Genomic DNA, 8,580 nt, shown 5'->3' on the forward strand with positions numbered 1-8,580 from the left:
TCATTTCACTAGTTTCAAATGAATTTTCCAAGTGGTCAACATAGAATTTGTGAGTGTTATAGATTGAATTGTGTCTATCTCCAAATTTTTATGTTGAAGATCAAACCTCCAACATGACTATATTTGGAGATAGGGTCTTTAGGGAGTTAAGTAAAGTTTAATGAGGTCATCAGGGTAAGGTTTCAATAGACTAGTGTCCTTCTAAGAAGAGAAAGAGAGACAAGAGGGCTCTCTCACTCTCTCTCTCTCTCTTTCCCTGCAGAGCAAAGGGCAGTTGAGAAAACAGCAAGAAGGTGGTGTTCTATAAACTAGAGAGAAAGCCTTCACCAGAAACCAACCTTTACCTTCATCTTGGACTTTCAGCCTCCAGACCCATAAGAAGATACATTTCTCTTGTTTAAGGCACCTGGGCTGTGATATTTTGCTATGGCAGCTTTAGTAGACTAATACGGTGAGATTTCCTTATTGCTTTTCCTATTAGAATAAGATTGCACAGATGGAAGTTTATGTCTTAGAATAGTTCTTATATCAGCTTTTATCTGCAATCAACATTCTACCTGTGTTACCCAGGAGAGGAGTAGACCTGGGATCTCTCTGGCCACCAAGAATAATCATAACTATCCCTCTAGCTCGCCCCCTTCTGTGGGACCTGCCTTGCTGATCAGGTATTCGCTGGGAGGAGAGGGTTGTCTGCCTGGAGTGTATTTGCATTTGGTGTTCTGTACAGTTTTCACATCTCCTCTTGCAAGCATTAGCCATCATTTGATTTTTAATGATGAATTATCTAAATATGATTTCTGTCCTGTGTTTTCGCAGCTCCTTGAATTTTAATCTGCTGCTACTGTCAGTTCCAGTAACTCCATTTTAAATAGACTGCTCCATCTGTGACTCCACGTTTTTGGCATCACCAGTGGGAAGTTCTTGGTGGCACGTAGTAGTCACAGACAGTAAGAATCTACCTGTCCCACATATCAGAATTCGAAAGGATGCTACCTCTTTGAAGCCTCACTCACCCGCTGTTGGGTAGCAATGGTACAGTGGTTCCTGAGCTCACAAGGGGAATGAGCAGAAAAATTGGGTTTGCAGATTGCCAGGTCATCAGGAAAAAACAGACATATAAGTGGGGAGCTTACTACAAAGGGAAGGTAACAGGCAGTCATCTTAAGGACGTGTTAGAAAAGCCCCAGATTTCATTTAAACCTTCTAAAAATTTGAAGACCGAATGGCAGAGACTCAGGAGCGTCACCACAGTGTTTTTTTCAATAGAAGAACATGTAATAGAAAAATGCTATTCAAATGCTATCATTATCAAGAACTTGTGAGTTGGGATCAGTTTGGAAGTATTAATTTTCCATATTAAGCCACAATGCAGAGGCAACTAAAGGAGGTGCTGAATTGTAGCCAGGTGGGCAACAATTACTCTTCTTTTGCATAGCACAGATTACGGCGTATACTAGTCACTCCATAAATGTTTGTTTTTACTTGCAGCTTACTATTTCTGTTGGTTCTATGTTATTTAGCAAAAGATTTACTCTCTTAATTTATTCAATTACTATTTACCGAATCCTCCACCCTCCAAGTTAGAGAAAAAATGAAAACAGATACAGGGATCTAGGGATGCTAACCTGTAAGGGAATATAAACCATAAACATAAGTAATGTTTTGCTTTGATAATATGCAGCACCACACCATTTTTTCTTACCCTGCTTAGATTGGGCAGGCACAATCATAGCTACTCAATGGCTTTGTGTTGGCTATCAAATAGGTCTCTGCTGTAAGAGTATGATTAGGAAGCTGGGGCTCACAGATATGATCAAATGCATCTAGTGAAACTATTAATCACAATTTTCATTTTAAGATAAAAAAGAACACTGGCTGAGAGAGGTAAGTGGTTTGTCAAAAGTCATGTAACCACTCTGTGGCAGACCCAGCAACTGAACTCAGATCAAATTCCAAATGCCAAGCTCTTTACCTTATTTCATATTGCATAAGAGAACTTCAGACAAAGTAATTTGCAAAAAAAAAAAAAGAAATTGAAAATTATCTGTGCACACCACAGAAGAGGAAATGAGTATGTGAATCATGACATTGCTCAGAGGTAGAAAATTACGTAGCCATAAAATATTATATTACTAAAAGTGATCTTTTGAGACAGTTTTATGTGTCCGTGTTATGTTTGTGTGGGGGTTAGGGCTTGAGTAGGGGTTGACAGCATAGAAAAGTGTACACTTAGCACAAATTACAACTACACTCAAATATAAATCAAATGAATATAAAAGAGAAAATCCAACATAATATATTTTTATAGAGGAGTTTTTCTTTTTTGTCACCTTTTCTATTTATTTCCTTCTGCTTATGTTCTCTTTCCACTCCTTTTGCTCTCTCTCCATCATTTTTTGCTTTTCTTTCCAACTCTCTCCTTTGTTTTTCTTTATTGTTTCCAAATTTTGGATAATAAGCAAGTATTATTGATGAGAGGAAAATGGAAATTCTGAGGAGAGAAATTACTTCCACCTGAAATGCTCAGACAGAGGAAACGCTCCACGTGAGGAATGGCATCCACGAGGCAGGGTGAAGAGTTGGTGCACCCCAGGAGGTGTGCAGGGACAGCGTTCCAGGAGCAGGACAGTGGGTGCAGAGATGATGTGCAGGTTCTGTGCAGAGCCCTCAGAGCAGTTCAGCCCCTGGAAGCAGAAGATGCCAAGAGTGGAATGATGGAAACTAAGGTTGGTGAGGTAGGCTGTAGCCACTCTAGGCATTTGTGGGGTGGGAGGGAGTTGTCTTCATTTCTCTGTGTGTGATTTGGTTTTATGTAATTGGAAAGCAGCCTTGTATTTTTAGCACAGCCCTCAGGAACAAACTTGCAAAGTCTGTTCTGTCTGAAGGCGCAGAAGGCAGAAAACTCTTAGTTTTCTCGAAACAAATAAAATAGAAATAGTCATGCTCATAAGTAGATGTTAAATCTAGGGCAGGTACTTGCCAAAAACATAGGGCACTTGGCAAGATCTCCCAGAGCCATTAAACACGAACACTTATTACTGAATATTTATGGTCTGCACAAATCTTGAAATGGCCTAATTTGAGTGTCCCCCAACAGTTTACGGCAGGTATTTCTATAGCAATCATGAACACACTAGCGAGTTTCAGCAGCAAGGAAGTCAGCACTATTTTTGCCTTGCATTTTCATGCTCCCCAAGTAGCATAGGTGTACATTTCAGATAGACATAGTTTAGCACAGATAGTATAAAAACATTATTTTTCAACTTCAAATAGTTTCACTTGGAAATAGCTTTCTCTTTTAAAGAATATCCTACTTCTATTTTTATTAGGTAAGAAGAGAAAACAATTAATTCTAAATATTGCTGGGGTGGATTTCCATCACTGATTCTACCTAAGCCTTCTTTTGCCCCTGATGAGTCCCATGATTTAGTTTCTCTTCACTGGTACCTTAACCCAGGGCCAATAACATCAGGATGCATTTTGGACTTATTTTAACCTCTTCCTTTATTTCCTTTTTAAATTTTGTTTAAATAGTTATTTATTTATTTATTTTTGAGACAGAGTCTCGCTCTGTCTCCCAGGCTGGAGTGCATTGGCAGGATCTCGGCTGACTGCAACCTCCGCCTCCCAGGTTCAAGTGATTCTCCTGCCTTAGCCTCCCAAGTAGCTGGGATTACAGGCGTGTGCCCCCACACCCAGCTAATTTTTTTTAAAATATATTTTTGGTAGAGACGGGTTTCACCATGTTGGCTAGGCTGGTCTCAAACTCCCGACCTCAAGTGATTCACTTTCCTTGGCCTCCCAAAGTGTTGGGATTACAGGCATGAGCCACCACGCCCGGCCTCTTCCTTTACTTCTTGCTACAAAAGGAGATCAACTCTCCCCCCGTATTCTGTGGCTCAGGGAAGCCCTTTGCTATCTCAGTGTGCCAACCTCTGATTTTCTGTGAGTTCTTCCCAGCTTTAGTTTTGCCCTACAACTGGAGTCCACCCAGTAGGAAAGTGTTTGGGTTTTGAGGTGATCGACTTAAATTGTCGCACTTCACTAACACGATGGGAAGTTACTTCCATGTTTGTGCCTTAGCCTCTCATGTAAGAACAGGACTGATAATACCTTACTCTTAAGAATGGCAGAGCTGTTGTTTGGGGTAACAGCTATAACCTTGCTGAGCATAATGCCGGGCCCCAGGCAGACGGTGCAGTCTGACTCAACTTCTTAGTGTCCATAGCAGTTACGTTCTGTCTGGCTCTGAATTAGCCTTTCAAGTCCTGTCATGGAAGGTGAAGTGAAATTTCACGATTTTTCAACTTTCCCTTCTGCTAACATGGTTTAAATACTAGTCTAAAAATGGTTCTTTCAAATGATTTGTCATTTTTTATTTATCACAGTCATTTTTCTAAGAGTAGTCAACAACTGATGTCATGTTGAAAAGGATCCCCTAAGGTGTAGAGTGGATAAAACTGGGACTGACAGGAAATCCATGACATAGAGAGGTATCTGCTCTACTCCCTAAGGCCAGGTCCCTTGGGGAGATTAAAACTTTGAGGTGCCAGGACTGCATATTCAGGCCAAGGACACCATCACGCCATTTCCCTTTCAGTCTATTCTTCAGAATTAACTATCTTTGATGCCAGGAAAGTCTTCCATTTACTTGAGTCTAGCTCCAACACTAATTAAACCTGAAAATTGGATATGAAGGAAAAATATTTAAGACTTTGCCAAAATTTAAGTAAAAATTGCTCACATCTTGGTGCAGATTCAGGAGTGATTAACTTGTTACCACTTATAGCTCTTATATCTTCTTATCATCTTATTATCTTGAAAATGAACAGCGGGGTATTATATAATCTGGCAGGATTTATTGCATCAGATAATAGAAATATGATATTTGTTGGCAATACCATTTAATATTCATTTCTAGAACATTCCTCATATAGACATAGAAGTGAGTAAAATGTACTTCTGAACCAGTTTCAAGACTTGGGGTTAATATGAAATGGGAGATGATGGGATGAATTTTATTTTTCAGAGACTGAAATGAGACCACGGCTACTGTCATGTAAGTTCAGTAGTGTAACTTCTGGCACCTCATTCCTTCCATAGCCCCATCATGGTTGGTCAGGTGTGGCGCCAAAGTGGAAGGGAGGATACGAGATGTGTTTTAGAAGCATAAATACAGGGTGCTAACGGGGAGGTATAAGGGGGCCTTTCAGCAAATTGTAAAGCAGCAAAATGTAGGTAAAGTGTGGCTACACCTAACCTCCACCCCAAGTCCATTTTCTTACTTTTTGCTATATTTCACAGTCTTCCCTTTCCCTCTATACACACACACACACACACACACACACACACACATATCCAGCAGCCTGTAAGGCATAAAACCGTCACGATTGATAAGGGTTTTTCAGATAATGTGGGGGTTCTGCAGTCTGGATTAGCAGAGAAGGGCTAAGAGATTTAACCTCCATCAAACTGCTTTTCTACTGGAGGCTGAGAGTGAGGAATGGGATGTAGCGATGCAAAGGGATATAGAAGTCTTGGATCCCACTGGATTGATTTTAACACCAAATCAAGTCTTAGCTGAGGATTGGAGCAGAGTAGCAGAACCTCTTGACATTTAATAGTCACGCTTCTCAGTGGGCCATTCAGTTTAAAGCAGGACTTCAGCCAACCCTTGGATCATCAGAGAACAAGGCTGAGCGCCAAAGACTTGTCAAGGAGACTGTGCCTTCATTGTTCCAATATATTTTACCTGCACCCCTATTTTTTAAAAAGCACCTTCTTCCTCAATATACACACATTTATTTTATATAAATTATATAAATGTTCTATTGTACTTCTTAAAACAAAACATCATACACGTACCTCATAAAACAAGCACAAAAACTGAACAATTACTTTAAAAGGATAAAATTTTAAATATAACTGCAAATAGAGGTTATACTTGCTTGCTATGCTTCAATGGATCCCTTTGCACAATCTCTCTCAGACAAATGGGCCAGGGATCATGGGAAGGCTTGGATGCTCTGGGAGCATTTCTTGGAAACTAAAGGCTAAACTGAGTATGAAAACTGGAATAAGGCCAGGTGTGGTGGCTCATGCCTATATTCCCAGTACTTTGGGAGGCCGAGGCAGGTGGATCTTCTGAGGCCAGGAGTTTGAGACCAGCCTGGCCAACATAGTGAAACCCCATCTCTAGTAAAAATACAAAAATTTGCTGGGCGTGGTGGCACGTGCCTGTAATCCCAGCTACTCGGGAGGCTGAGGCAGGAAAATCACTTGAACCCAGGAGGCGGAGGTTGCAGTGAGCTGAGATCTTGCCATTGCACTCCAGCCTGGGCGATAAGAGCGAAACTCTGTCTCAAAAACAAACAAACAAACAAACAAACAAAACCCAAACAAACTGGGATAGCACCATGGGCATGAGAGGACACCCCAGTTGTAGGGGAAGGGCAAGGGAGCCCTGGGATCAACCCCAGAAGAATGGATATTACATACATGACAGCAAAACTGATGCTATGCATTCTAAACTCCCAGAACTTGGAATCTGAATATATTCTTTCCCACTGCAAAGATTGCTCTGAAAGCTGCATAGAGCTAAATATGCAGACAGAAGACAACAGTGATGCAGGGTGAATAGTATGTATATTTATAATATAAACTGGTAGAATATATACACCTTTTCCTGGCAGATTCAGTGATTTCGTAGAGGTCTCTCAGGAGAATGAAGCATCTCTATCCCCGTTTTCCTACCACTTTAGGCTAAAAGAGGTGAATGCAAACTTGGAAAGTCATGAGAGAAAGGATCAACTTCTGAGTTTAGGAGTTCTCTGGGATTCCAGGAAATGAGGTACATAGGAAGTGGACTGAAACCCAGCAGAAGCCTCGAACCAAAGGGGTACTGTGTATGTTTTTTTTCTCGGCAAGGGAAGCAACATGGATTTCTTAGAAAACATATGCTTTAGCCCATGAGCCAAAACACGGTAGTTCTGTTAAGGAGGTAAGTGGTGCAGTGCCAGTTTAAGAGGGGATGTAACCTTTGAGAACTAGTCTGCGATGTCATTTATTGTTTTAAATATTTCTGTTATTTTTAAATTGTGGTTAAATTCACATAACAAAATTTATGATCTTAACCATTTTTGAGTGTACAGTTCTATGGTGTTAAGGGCATTCTCATTGTTTTGCAGTCTTTAGAACTATTTGTTTATAAAACTGAAACTCTATACCCATTAAGCCACAGCTTCTCTTCTCCCTTCTCCCTCTTCCCTGCAGCCCCTGGCAACCACCATGCTACTTTCTGTCTCTGAATTCAACCACCCCAGGTACCTCATATAAGTGGGATCATACAGCAATTGTCTTTTTGTGACTGGCATAGTGTCCTCGAGTCTTATACGTGTTGTAGCATGTGTCAGACTTTCCTTTCTAAGACTGAATAATATTCCATTTTCATTTTATATACACACACCACATTCTGTTTATCCTTTCATCTGCTGATGGACATTTGCTTTGCTTCTACTTCTTGGTTATTATTAATAATGCTGCTATCAACAAGGGCATGCAAACATCTCTTCGAGATCCTGTTTTCAATTCCTTTGTGTACACACACACACACACACACACACGTGGGATTGCTGGATCATATGGTAAATCTGTCTCTAATTTTTTGAGGAACCTCCATACTGTTTTCAATAGTGGCTGCACCATTTTACATTCCCACTAATAGTGCACAGGAGTTGCAGTTTCTCCACATTCCCACCAACACTTGCTATTTTCTGAATTCTCTGTTGATAGTGGCCATCCTAATGGTGTGAGGTGATATCTCATTGTGGCTTTGATTTACATTTGTCTAATGATTATTGTTGTTGAGAATCTTCTCATAGCCTTTGCTCACTTTTTAGTTGTTATATGTATCTTTTATTGTTGAGTTGTAGGAATTCTTTATATATTTTTGACACCAACATCTTTTCAGATATATGATTTGCCAACATTTCCTCCTGTTCTGTAGGTTGCCTTTTACTTTGCTGATAGTGTCCTTTGACACACAGACCTTTCTGGGTACAAGGTGATATGCGCTCTCCTTTCTCATCCCTTCCCTACAGAGCTGCTTCCTAAGCATGCTGCCTCTGCAGTTTTTTTGTTTTGTTTCTTTTTTTATTCTTGTTTTTGAGATAGTGTCTCACTCTGTCACTCAGGCTGGAGTGCAGTGGTGTGATCTTGGCTCACTGCAGCCTCCACCTCCCGGGTTCCAGTGATTCTCATGTCTCAGTCTCCCGAATACCTGGGACTGCAGGCACACGCCACCACTCCCAGCTAATCCAGCTAATTTTATTTTGGTATTTTTAGTAGAGATGGGGTTTTGCCATGTTGGCCAGGCTGGTCTGAAACTCCTGGCCCCAAGTGAGTCACTTGCCTCAGCCTCCCAAAGTGCTAGGATTACAGGTGTGAGCCACTGCGCCTGGCCTACCTGTGCAGTTTTATGCAACTCTATTCTTGGCTTTACGCTCTACTGTGACCATCTTGAAATTCTTAATACGTTTTGAACAAGGTGCCTTGCGTATTTATTTTGTACTGGCCCCACAG

General features: G+C 40.8%; 1 long non-coding RNA gene across 1 annotated transcript; it reads left to right on the plus strand.

Moving 5' to 3' along the window:
• Positions 1-2,557: 2,557 nt before the first annotated feature.
• LOC134807762 (uncharacterized) lies at positions 2,558-7,314 on the plus strand. Its single transcript, XR_010149020.1, has 3 exons — positions 2,558-2,726; positions 5,030-5,059; positions 7,273-7,314. It is a non-coding gene; the product is annotated as an uncharacterized LOC134807762 (long non-coding RNA).
• Positions 7,315-8,580: the final 1,266 nt, after the last annotated feature.

Source organism: Pan troglodytes, chromosome 12 (assembly GCF_028858775.2).
Source record: "Pan troglodytes isolate AG18354 chromosome 12, NHGRI_mPanTro3-v2.0_pri, whole genome shotgun sequence".
NCBI classification, from domain to species: domain Eukaryota; kingdom Metazoa; phylum Chordata; class Mammalia; order Primates; family Hominidae; genus Pan; species Pan troglodytes.